This window comes from Anthonomus grandis, chromosome 12 (genome assembly GCF_022605725.1).
Source record: "Anthonomus grandis grandis chromosome 12, icAntGran1.3, whole genome shotgun sequence".
In the NCBI taxonomy this organism is placed as follows: domain Eukaryota; kingdom Metazoa; phylum Arthropoda; class Insecta; order Coleoptera; family Curculionidae; genus Anthonomus; species Anthonomus grandis.
In genome coordinates this window covers 13,752,930-13,767,151 of record NC_065557.1, presented here as the reverse complement: position 1 = coordinate 13,767,151, position 14,222 = coordinate 13,752,930, and the positions used below count along the sequence as shown (strand labels likewise).

At 30.0% G+C, this 14,222-nt stretch overlaps 1 protein-coding gene across 1 annotated transcript in view; it reads left to right on the top strand.

Annotated features, from left to right (window-relative positions):
• The window catches only part of LOC126743041 (protein turtle-like), a 104,548-nt gene that overhangs the window by 42,360 nt on the left and 47,966 nt on the right, over positions 1–14,222 (top strand). The gene's annotated exons all lie outside the window — the stretch shown is intronic.

Below are 14,222 nucleotides of genomic sequence, written 5' to 3'. Positions count from 1 at the left end.
GGTAGTAGTTAGTAGTTGTAGTTTTTTGTAGGATACGGATTTTAGTGTTTTGATTCGTGTTAGGAACAGAAATATGTTCATTAAGGTAATTGTTAAGGCTGTAGTTAAATTTAGGTATTCCATGTAGGTTCAAAAGGAAAAATTAAGAGATTTGCAAAAACATTTAAAAAAAATTAAAAATTGTTACACCAAAGGATATATTTTTTGGAATATTATTATAGTACTGTGATAATTAAAATTTTTCTATATTTTTAATGCATTTATGTATATGCATATTACTGTTACCATCTTAAATTATAAATTATCAAAATAATTAAGAATGCATGCACATATTATAGTTATACCATATGCTGAAAATACAATACAAAATGTTTCACAATTATATTTAGTTTATTTAGTTCCCCGATTTAAATTTTGATTGCATTGTTTTAATTAAAGTCAGCCGTTCTGTCTCAGAACATAATTATGATGTTCTGACTTCTGAAACATAACGGCTGATTTTAATTAAAATAAATAATTAAATGCTTAATAGCCGAGGTTTGAATTATGGCGGTAAACGCTATCTGCGCCATCTACGTTTACCTTTCACGAAGAGAGACAAAGATGGAAAATAATCGGATATTTTATTAGCGCACAGTTGCGCGTCCCTTTGGTTGTCTCTGTCGCTTTCTTAGGCCACCTTCTGAAATTTCTAATTGCGCAGCAGCTTGGCGCTTGGATAAACCATTTTGGATCAGCTCCTTAGCTCGATTAAGAATTTGTGGCGTGATGGGCGTGCGCTCTGATTTTCTTTTGTAGTCCCTAAAAACAAGAAAATGGGTTACAAAAATTCATGGGGTAAAAGTACGCGCGAACTTTGGCCCCACACAGCCGTGCGAACTTTTGCCCCACATGCACATTTTTATTTTTTATTTTTTTTTTTCAGTGTAAATCGACACAAGCACGACTCACAACAGGTGAATATATTTGAGATTACGATTGGGCTTTTATAACAAATTAACGTTGTTATCGTAATTTTCACTATAAAATCATAATCCAAGAATCTGTATGCACGAAAAATAACATCAAAATAGCAAAAAATAAACTTACCTCATTTTCTCCTTTCTGTAAAGCCGAAAAACTAAGCTGGTACACTTTACATTGTAGCGACATCTGACCCTTAAATCGCGTGGAGACATGGAGAATGGTATTTTAAAGATGTTTGTTAGCCAAATTTAATAATACATACTAATTTAAATTCTTATGTTACGAAACAATGCGGCAATTCGAAATCCTTTAGCTTATAAAGAAAAATTCAGAAAATATGAATTAAATATCTTTTTGGCGCCCAATTAAAAAGTTTTTAATAATATTTTGTTTTATTTATTGTTTTGTGTATGGGCTTTTCCACACACGGTATTCTGGGTTGTGATTTTTTTTCTTCAATAAAACACCAATTTTTCGGTAAATAAGTGTAATTAGAAGAATGAAATAAAGCACTGCACTAACCGTACAATTCTGTTATTGTTGTATAAAATATACAAATAAAAATTTTACAAAGTAAAATTCTGATTCTAACCGAATCTTGTGTTATATACTGTTTAATGACCTGTTGGCCTGAAGTTAAAAGTGTGAATGTATATAAAAATATGGATGGAGTGGAGAATGTGGCTGTGTAAAATGCTTACATAATGAAACGTTGCATTTTTGATTATAGGAGGATCTTTGTACTATTTGTCGGCTTTAGTAAGGAAATTGAATAAGCGGTTTTAAGAAATTAAATCTAATAACTCTGTTTATAAAGATAAGACTGTTTATAAAACTTAATATGCCGCCTGTAATAAAATTAAATTTATATCATGCGGCTGGCGCGGCGACTAAATAAATTATAGTCTAAACATTTATTTTAAATAATTTTTTAGGTTCGATGGAAACTAAGAAAAAGTACTCTTTGTGCAGTATACGTATACTAATACCTAACATGTAGAAGTTAAATATGACCATAAATATTTGATTATGTCACTTTTCGTTTACTACATGGGGTTTTTTGACTTAAAGAAACTTGTGCTTCGTAGAAAGTTTCTAACAAACTACAAATTCTATTTCCTATGGAAATAGCAATTACTATAGCTGGTGATATAAAATAAGGTCATGTATCAACGCTTATACCATAAGTAATTATATGGTGAGTTTATACAATAAATCCAAGAAGTTCAATAGCAGATATAGATTACTTCTAAAACTTAAAACGTTTTTTTTTTCCTCTTTCATGATTAATAATATAAGTGATTATTTCAAATTCAAACAGAGTTAAAATATGTACTTAATAGTGTACAAAGGATCGATTAAATGTTGAGATAGAAATAAACATATTTCTTAAATAGGAATTTAATATCTTTTTAAGTATTTTCTGTCGAGATATTAATAAATGCACATTTAAAGAATAGAAACTAGCATCCCAACACCAGAGTAGGTATTGTGTTACCCATTATTATTAATAGCTCCAGTTTCCCTAAAATAGGTAAATAAATTTTGGGCTCGAATTAGAGTATAAAGTTTTACTTAAGGTATTTTTTGAGCCCCATAAAAAGTGCCCAAAATACAAAAAGATCAGCTTTTTTCATGTAAAAGCAATTTTTTCCTTTAAACGTCAGTACTGGGTAAGTTAATGAAATCACCATTTCAAATCCCAATTTCCATGTTACACATAAAAAGAGAATATCTCAATTTAAATATTTAAAAATCAATTGGAATAAATTTTAGCACTGTATAACGCAAAAAAATTTACAGGGTGTGCCAACAAGATGTACGGCTAAGATAGCCCCTTAACTATACGAGGTAGAGCAAAAAGTTCTACAGGAAAGTTGTAGGGTTGACAAAAACCTACGAACTAAAAATATTTTTATGTATACTGGGTGTGTCATACTATAAAATATGATTTTTTTTTAAATATACGCCTTGTATATTATGGTACTAAAATGTGAGGCAAAAAGAGTACTTTACTTTGGTATAACATTTTTAAAATTTTAGGGGGTTTGTTTAAAAAATCATAATTAACTTAAAATTTATTCGGCACCTATGAAACTTGTACTACAGTTAGTCTAGGGTACCTCCTCTAAGCTGACTATGATAATTTGTATTTTTTTTAATACAGGGTATTTTTAAAGAACTTTCAAACTTGCTGAAATTAAATACGTAATATCTCAAATTTTTCAAATGGAACACCCTGTATATTTTTATCTAATTAAGTTTGTCCCTCAAATACCTTCATTTTTTATTTAATATGTCTCATAGCTAAATCAAGTACTTTTTGAGATATTTTAACTTTTCTGTAAAATACTATGCATAAAACGGGTATTGTTTAAGTTTTGATCAAGATTGCTTAGAAACATTGGTTGAAACGTCAAATAATAATTGTCAGATTATCAGTTTTATGACAGCAGTAGACAAGATCAATTTTTTTTCTTCAAAAACCATTTTAGAAATTATTATCAGTGAGTTAGTTAATCGATTTTTAATTTTTATTGTTCATTTTGTAATCAATATGAATTTTCCTCGTGAGGAATTTGTTGATATGATATATGCCCTTGGAGCTGCTAAAAGAAATAGCCTTTTGGCACCTAGAATTTATGCGCAACTTTATCCTAAAAGGAGACATCTTCAAGCACAAGTAATTCAAAAACCAAAAGAAAGATTTGAGAGAACAGGAAGTGGAGAGAATTTATTAAAAACATGAACGGGTGAAGCCAGTTACAAATGAGGAAAACAGAATGAGAGTAGCTTTAAGGGTCGTTGAAGATCCTCATAGCCGCAAGCGTTAGGCAGCTTGCTAAAGAATTACCCTTTAGTGCAACATCAATATCTCGCATACTTCGAAGCGAAAAATTCCATCCTTACCATACTCAATTGTTGCAGGAATTACTTCCGCAGGATTAAGAAAGAAGAATGCCTTTCTGTCAGTGGGCGCAAAATAAGATGCGTCAGCTTGAATTTTTTAATTTTGTGCACTTTTTCGGATGAAGCTACATCCCATAATAATGGCAGTGTTAATAAACATAATTTTCATTATTACGACACCAGCAATCCATTCTTCACCCGAGAAAATTCATCAACATAGATGGTCACTGAATGTATGGGCAGGAATAATAGGACATAACGTTATTGGACCGCACTTTTTTAATGGACATCTTACAGGTGAAATGTATTTAAACTTTTTACAAAACGATTTTAATGTCCTTCTACTAACGTTGCCTGACCATGTTCGAGATAGGATTTGGTTTCAGCATGACGGCGCTCCAGCTCATTATAGCCATGTGTTAGAAATTTTTTAAATGAGCATTTTGATGACTGGTGATTAGGGAGAGGTGGGCCGGTCCCTTGGCCCGCAAGATCCCCAGATTTGACCAAACTGGATTTTTTCTTGTGGGGATATGTGAAGGAAAAAGTCTATCGAACAACTACCACAAGTAAAAATATGAAAAATAAAATTCGGGAGATTTTTCAAACAGTCACGCCAATTATGTTGGAAAAGGTTAATGGCTCATTCTCAAAAAGGGTAAACGCTTGCGTACAAAATTTAGGAGGTCATATTGAACACAATTTATAATAATTGTAAGTGATCTTTAAAATTTAAAATTAGTTTATTTTGTACATTTATGCAAAAAAACGTAAGTACCTACCTAGTATGTAATTTAATTTTGCTGTTTTTTTTTTGGCAGTTTAGGTAAATAATTGTGTTGGTTAATTTTTCAAGTATGTAATAATAATAATAATTGTAGGAAAAGTAATAATTCTAATTCTTCAATATTTTTTTTAACAAACTTGATCAAAACTTAAAGAATACCGCTTTTATGCATAGTATTTTACAGAAAAGTTAAAGTTAAAAAAGTACTTGGTTTAGCTATAGGACATATTAAATAAAAAATGAAGGTATTTGAGGGACAAACTTAATTAGATAAAAATATATAGGGTGTTCCGTTTGAAAAATTTGAGACATTGCGTATTTAATTTCAGCAAGTTTGAAAGTTGAAGAAAAAAAATATTTTTAGTTCGTAGGTTTTTGTCAACCCTACAACTTTGCTATAAAACTTTTTGCTTTACCTCGTAGAGTTAAGGCGCTATCTTAGCCGTACACCTTGTTGGCACACCCTGTAGATTTAAATTGAAAAATTTAAGTAATAATCTGATTACTGCAAAATTATGCTGAATAAATAACTTAAGAAATCAAGTATCAAAATATTAGATTTAATTGCTTAATTACACTAAAGTTAAGAAACATATAATTGTTAATTTCAATTTTACAAATAATAGACATTAAATAAGTTAATTAGTCTAAATAAGAAATGTGATTTTTATATAAAAAATATGCATTCTAATATTGATATTTAATGAACTTATTTTAATAAACTATTAAAAAGATCAAATTTTTATACATTTTTTTTCGTGAGTATATACAGTTATTTTTAAAATAACTTTTCTCTCAGAAAAATATTTGCATTTCTTACTTAAACAGAACATATTTTTACAATATTGATCTGATATTATTACCTTTTATATATTATTGTCATATCTTTTATGTAAGTAAATAATTTTTTATTTGACTTAATTTTTTCTCTACATGAAAATTTAGAAACATTGAAAATATTAATGTTAAAAGTAATACAAGTTCCTGCACAAATCAAAATTATATTTGTTTTATTATAAGACTAAGTCTTACTCAAAATTACGATTATGTTTTTTGACTTAAAAATATGGTAAATATTGGTGAGTAAAATAGTATTTTGGCCTTTCTTTGGCTTAAGTTATCTCATATTAAAACTACTTAATTAATAATAAAATACTATTCATACCAGCCGGCAAAAAAAAACTTCAGCTCATTACATGGCTGCAAAATCTAAATGTTTTATAAAAAAACGAGTATTCAGCAGATGTAAGTATTAAAATGTACAAACGCAACAATTTATTTATTGAAAAAAAAATCATTCTTATTTACTGAAGAGGTTTTTATTTTTTTTTTGTAATTTTATAAAGCTATTTTAATGTTTATGTTCGACCTTCTTTTTGCAATATTTTTTACTCCTAAAACGACAAAACATATCCAAAAAGGGAAAAAAAGGATAAAATGTTGTTATAAAAAAATCAAATAGAAACTAACTACTCGATAAATTTGAAAAAATGTACAAGCTACAAATAGCATTTTAACATGGTTCAAGTAATAGAAAAGGATTATACTATACAAAATAAAATTAAAAGTAAACTGCTCATAAATTTTATTTTTTTTACTTTACTTTATAACAAAGACAAACTTCTAATAATAATAAATAATATTCAATTTAATTTTATTTATTTATTAAATAGTTTAAATATAAATGAAACTTTTTAAACAAATTCATGGACTATGTAAGTCTTATAAACTAACATGTGAACAAACTTTAAATACATTATATACCTGAATATTATAACTATTTAATATACCTAACCTAATTTAATAAGTCAGTTTAAATTATAGTCGCGATTTCAAAACCTAAAAAAAGGGCACTGTCTAAGTCTTAAAAAGCTCTTTTGATGCTTGTAAGCCTAATACCACTTTAAGGTTAGTGCATGTACATGTGCATGTGCAAAAACTGTGAAATATGTTTACCTACGCAAATTTAATTCGATGCCGCACACTGAAATTATATAAAAAAATTATAAAACAAATATACAAGAAAAATAATAATAAAAAATGATTATAGCTAGAATACCCATCGTTTCGTTTGGGGGAGATGAGGAAGTACGGAAACAAAACCATAACATGTAGGAAAATTCTCTATACATGATTTATATTTTACTTTAGATTTTGAACGACATATAAAAAAAAATTAAATAAAAATATATAAACAGTGGGATCAGGTTCAATGATGTGCAGAAAGTAAGTGGTTTTTCAGCAGAAAACACCTAATTTCCCTCTAAATTGTTCCCTTTTGATTATTCTTTAGAGCTCCTCCAAAAGTTTAATTAAAAGTAAAGCCACAAGATAAGTGATTAATCGTTGGCAAGAAGAAGACAGCATAAATGGAACTATGATATTTTCTTAAAAAACAAATCTTATTAAATGGTTATGATTCTCTGTTACAAAAGAGTGATCCATTTTAAAAGTACAATTTAATATGTAATTGACATAAAAATTTATATTTAAAATAGTTTCAGAAAAAAAATGTTTGCTAGAGTATATAAAGTTCTTGTTCCTACAGAATTTTGAAAACAGCCTTTTGAGAAATAAATAAATTTTTTAGGTTAGAATTATATAAATTACCCCAAACGATAACATAATATCTAAGCATTGATCCTACCAAGGACCCATATAATACTAATAACATTCGTAAATTAAGTACTTCACACAATTAAAAAAAAAATAAAACGTAAGTAATATGTAAATAATTAATTTACAAATTAATAACTAAATTTCTTATTTAAGTAAGTAATGTGTGCGTCTCATTGTAGATGTTTATCCAACATAATGCCGAGATTATTACGATTTATTTTTGCAGTCACATACATCAGCCATAATTCTGCAACTTTTTTAAATTTCTAATTAAAAAATTCATTTAGAGTTTATCCACATTTCTTTATACTTAAAACTGACGAAAGTAATGCCCTCTAAATAGTTTCTATAAAAGTTTCCGTAATAATAATCAAACATCTCTGCGTTTATCGATTTGTCCAAATTGGCTTTCCCAGTTCGTAGATGGCGCTAGCTTGTACATAAGTGTTTTGCTACTGCACTGACATCTGTATCATATAGATCTAATAAATAATCATTAAAAATTTAGCCAATTCCAAACTAAATATGGATTTAAGTAGAAAACCTATACCATTTAGTCTCCATTATATGTTCCCAATTATTGTAAAAAAGTCAATATTTTGTTGCTAGTTTGGCTCATCTCTCATGGAGAAAAATAGAGTCCTGCGAGTGGGGCAATTACTGGTCACTGTAACAAGCCAAGTTTATTGAATTAGGTTAATTATGGTGCCTCAGGTAATTTGGTTTACAGCCGCTCTGTCAGCGTTGGAACGAAATTACGTTATTAAACGGTGGCAAAAAGACAACGTAAAGGTTGAATTATAGTGTATAAAAATGTTGTACTATAAAGAAATACGAGACGGGTTTAAAGGATGCGACGTAATTTTTTGCAGCTTCGGTTTGACGATTTTAGATGCATAACTTAATTGGATATGATAAATATATCTGAATTATTTTAGCTCGTTTATTTTTTCCCTAAATTTAACAGCATATATTTAGAAAGTATTGTGTATGATTTACAAGGAGGGGTTATTGAAGAAAATCAGTCATCTGTATATATGTATAAATGTAAATGTCTGTGGCTATGTTGACTTATAACTTAAGAACCACAATGCAGAATTGCTTGAAAATTTGCACAGCTGTTAGTTTTTATCCTTGAAAGGGTATAGGCGTAGCCTTATTAGCAAACTTGCTATCAATTTTGCTATAACAATTAGTTGTTAAACAATGCACAACAGCTGATTCTCCACACGAGGCGCCCTTGTTGGCTGCCTGCGAACTATGCAACTGAAATCGGTACAGTGGAAAACATTTATTACTAGATGGCGTCGTAACTACCATGACTTCTTTACATTATTGACAATTACATGTATTAATGAGTAAATTTCAGTAGGGGAGACCAGGGACAATTGAAACAATTTCCAAATATTTTTTTTTTCTCTTAGAGAAAATCATATTTACAGCTAAAAAATTCTTTACAAGGACATTTATTAATTACTTGTATATTTTAAATTAGGTTATTTTACTTATTATATAATGCCTGTAAGATATTAAAGGAAACATATAGCCTTGTATATTGTTTCAATTGCCCCGGAAACGGGAACAGTTTAAACACATACCAGGGACAGTTGAAGCACCATTAAGAATAAACAAAATATTTATTTTAATACTGAAATAACATTAAATTTAGAAATACGAAGAAAAAAACATTGATACATATAATTTTTGCACTTAAATAAAACAAATTTTTTATTCAAAAGTTTTAAACAACATAATAATTATCCTAATGCTGAAATAAAGATAAATTAGCAAAGTAGAAGATTTATTCTGACATGCAGTTATGACAGATATACAAATCTTCTTGACGAGTGCATTCTACATGTGACCATTGGTGGCAATCAATGCATTGCACCCATTTTTCCCCTGAACGGCTATTTCTATACGATTCCAAACATAATAACAAAAAGAGTCTTCATTGTCACTACTGCGATCGTCCTGACTATTCTGTTGACGAGTTTTTTTGGACACTGGTGTTTTTGATGTATTTTTTGGATCACCAATTTTTTTTTCACTTTCTTCTTTTTTTTCGTTTCATATTCTTGTTGAATAGCATCTTTTTCTGGTGTGTCTGTATAAATAGTGGCTTTTCTACTTTTGCGTTTCCCTGTAGTTTTCCGAGGAAGAGCTTTTGGTAACAGCCTTATTAGCTCAGGTGAAAATACATCCAAAGAGAGGTTAGAGGCTGACTGGACACTTGTAGATGCGACTGGAGGCGAGGTGCTTGGTGGCTCTAACGAAATAGTTCCGCTCGTTGACGCTCTTGGAGAGTTAGAATTTACTAATTTTGGAAAAGAATCAGTGCTGCTTAAATCTTTATTCTCTCTTGAACCTACTGCCTGGACTTCTTGGGGGATATTTAACTGCAAATTTTCGGGAGCAGGTCTGTCAGTTACATATGATGAAGCAAAATCTAAAGCCGTAAAAATATCTCAATTTAATGCCATATACCAGTGCACTGGAATCCAGCAACCAAATTAGATTGTGTTAAAACCATAGGGAGACTCTGTTTAACGATGCTGGGGAAATCAGTTATAAAATGTCATCGTTTTGCCTGGGTTGTTTCTCATCCAAGAATCGCAAGTTGAATTTACAGATTTTTTAAATGGATCATAAATCGATCGATCCAAAGGTTGTAGTTTATGTGTATGAGTGTAAGTACATGAGATTGATGGTTATCTATTAAAAGCAAAACTTTATTTCCAATTGAACTGTTGGTATGTTCTTGAAAGTGTCTTAAGTATAGCAAGAATTCATCTTCTTGCATCCATCTACTAGCATTTTCTGCTCCAATGCACACAAGTGGTCCGTCACGAACAAAATGATCCTGATATCTTGTTCTTGGAAAGATAAAGATTGGTGGGATGCTATTTCCAATTGCATTTACCGCTATTGCCACTGTAACTAAAGTGCCCTGAGACAGTTCTCCTGATGTAGGTGCCCCTACCTATTTGCGTCCCTTTTCTGCTACGATTTTAGCAGGTTTTTGTACCGTCGTAATACCGGTTTCGTCTATATTATAAATGTCCTTCGCTTGGAATTTATATCTTTCCATTACCGTGGCAAGATTGTCAAAGAAAAGTTGTACATTTGTTGGGTTAAAACTGATCGCTCTTGAAAGGTTTGTAGCCTGGGGACAACGTATTGATAGTTCAAGATTACGTTTCATAAACCCGGAAAACCCATCTTCTCCTACCAATGAGTTTTTAGTCCATGTATTCGGCATATTCAATGAATATTTTACGGCTATTTGCTACGCCACTTTACCTATTTCTTTTGGCGATAGACCGTAAAATATTTGAGATGCCTTTATTATGTATTTAACAATGGAATTTTCCTGCTCAACGTTAAATACTCGTCGTACGTATAGGTGCGTACGTCCCATGGTTATAGGTTCAGTGGACCCTTGTTCGATAGATTCTTTCTTTTTCTTAATAAATCTGTCTAATGTAACATGATTCAGTTCAAACAAATCTGCCGCAGACCTTACGAATGCTGCATTTTCAATAACCCCCCTATACGCATTTTTGTAAACCAAGTTGGATTTGGTACCTCTGTTTGTTTTCCTGACCCTTTCACGTGGCATTCTATAACAAAATAATAGCCCTCAGAGAGTTTGTTACAATCAGTTAATCAGTTTACGCAAAAATTATACCAAAAGCCTTCTATAAATTATGTTTCAATTGTCCCCTTCAGGTTTTTTTTGGCAAAATATTATTTTTCTTTAAACTCTTTAATTAAAATTAACAAGTTTAGGTTGCTAAGCCTAAGAAAAAACAAAAAAAATTGATATAAAACAAAAAAGTGGTGTACACCTAAATTTCTTGTTTCCACACTTTTTAGATGAAACGTAAAAATTACTTTGATGACATAAAATAAAAGAGCCGAGAGCAAACACACTCACTTGGCTCAACTGCTAGTTTCACACTGTCGAGCAGAAATGTGGAATTAGTCAAACGTTGTGAGGCTGAGTACACGAGTTTTTACCTTCGCGTTTAAAAAAAATGGCGACTGTTTCAACCGTCCCCTGTTTCAATTGTCCCCAGTCTCCCCTAAGCTTAAAAATAAGGAGAGGATACTGTCGATTTGTCGACACTGGACTGTCTTCAAAGAGAATAAATCCTTCTACTTATACTTTTTTTCCGCTTGGGGTTCGTCCTTTATACACCTCAGCCTAAAGCTACTTTACTTTTTTAGCCGATTATAATATTAAATAAATTATTGTACTAAAAATGTTATCATCCCATCATACTCTACTACGCGAGCGGAGCTGCGGATTTAGGCTTTTATTAATATATAGACTAGTTTATATATTTAGTTTAGTCGTACCCAAAATCAGTCCTCCTTTACCATTACGTCAATCATTCTTAGATAAGTTCTTGAGATGAGTTTTTAGGATTCTGTTTCGAAGTTCTTAAAGGGAAATAATGAGAAGGTAAAGGTGAAAAAGGTATTCCCAGCTCTCTTATTTTTGGCTACTTACAGCACGTATATTGGATTAGAAGTAAGAATTTTTAGGTACTTCTGCAACCGCAGGTATATTTATTTGATTTTTTATGTATTTATTAAGAAAAGTAAAACAATAAATAATTAGCAAGACTGGTCGTCTGGGAACAGCATTCTAATATATACTCTACATACTCTATAATATAGCAGTTTTATGTCAATAGTGTTTGAGCTCGTTTGAGACGTAAATCATAGTGTGATACCAGAAATGAATTTGAGAGGCTGTAGGGTTTTTTGAATACTGTGCAAATTTTAATAATTACTATTTATATTCCAATATCACGTAATGTATCAAATTTTTTTACTTCCTAGAGTTCTGTGAACGTATGCATGATAATAATTTAACAGTTTTAGGTGATTTTAATGTCTTCCCACAGTTTTATGAGGTAAAATATTACTCTATTCATTACCTACTTATTCTCTAATTATTTATGAATGAGTTTCAAAATGGTTCTAAGTATGTAACCTATTTTTCTAAATCAGCTCAATAAGGTACTTAACATCAATAGAAGGTATCTTAGCCTAGTTTTGTCAAGTTTGTGCTGCTCAGTTGTCAGACTAGAGATGCCTATGATGCGTGAGGACATCCTGCTTTAGAAATAACTTTATTACATATTATACTTTATGACAAAAATTCTAAATTAGTGAGAATAATTCTAAAAAGTTCTATAATTTTATGAAAGCGAATTTTTGAAAGCCTTACGCAGACATGGCTGCTGAATTAATGAATGCTGGACGGTCTTACGGATGTAGACATGGCATATTATAAATTTTACCGTTATGACACTATTAAATCTATTTAAGTAAGTTTAAAGAACTAAGGAATGGGACAATAGATACAGTATAAAAAACAAAGTTATATCTGACCTTAAGCCATTATGCACCAGTATGCATGTCATATCGGAAGGAACAGGTCGGTAAATAGACCAATGGGTTGTAAAATATTTGTTGCAAAATAGTAATTTGTAGCAAAGAGAATAAATTAAATTTTGATTTGTGGACGGAAAGCGATAAAATTTATTACTCTTCCTATGTTTAGCGAGGAACAAGTTATTAGGGTCACTAGAAGGCTGAAATCAAATGTCTAGAAGTCCTAATGGAATACCCAGTTTTTTTGTGAAAAATCTCGAACCTGGCTGAACCTTTGGCTAAAATATTTGACTAAAGTATTTATCCTGAATACTGAAAACTTGGTCAAATTTGTCCTATTTTTTAAAAGAGAATGCAGATATGTTGGTGAATCTTCGTTCTCCAAAACTTAAGGATGATTACTTAGTGTATGTTGGAAACGGACATATATTTGCCATTTGTCTAAAGAAATTTCTCGTGAAACTTTGCATCCATAAAAACTAACTTTCTCAAGTGGTTTATAAGATATTGTCCGTTATTTTTTTGAAAATTGTCATTCATTATTTAGCCTACTTAGGTTGGTAAGAACATCAACAATAATAGCGGATTTTTTGTCGCCATAGTGTAAAGAAATGGATTGGATGTTTTCCTCAAACGATGATCCCATGTCCCACACTACGGGTATAATAAATGACTTATTGGAAGAAAATATGTTTTATTTTTAAGACGTCCTATGTATATTTTCAATTATAAAACCATTTTTATATTAAAAGACCACAACTTTTATACTACTATAATTGTTTATTTGTCCGAATAAAAAAATTACAAAAAAAGGGTCATGTATATTTACATAAAACTAAAAAAAGTAATAGGATAACGTAAAAGCTTGAGTAAACTACTAATACAACAATCTTTGGGACAACAATGTACAAAAATTTTAAAAACTGATAACATAAACAGGCGCATTTTTACGAAAAATATAGTTTTAAATGTATATATGAATATATATTTTTATAAGGTGTCTTCTTGGTCCTATACTGTTTTTTGTTTGCTTATTTGTAACACTAATACCACAGACAAACTTGATATCATTAGGTTAAATATCTACAAAATCTAACAATCTTAATAAAACTAGAGGATAAATAATAAAAAATACTTTGGTCTAAGAGGAAAAATTACTAATTTTACAAAAATACAATAAAAAAAAACCTATAGCGAGCAGAATATACAAGATGTAAACATTTATTAAAAATTTAGAGAGCACAACTTTAAAAATATCTATTTGTTTCAGAATATTAAAATCATTTTTACAGTATATATATAAATATGTAGATGACGTTTAAAATTACACTTATTATAGTAATTAAAATATTATCGATCAAAATATCTATTGCTGTTATTTTTTTAAATGTAATTTAAGTTACCTGAGCTGTGGAAGATTTATGATTTGTGTATATTTTGTACGTATATTGTTTTAATACTTGAGCTTCGTTTTTTATTTAAGTTAAATTATACCAAACTTATATCAAGGTCTTTATTTGTATTAAAG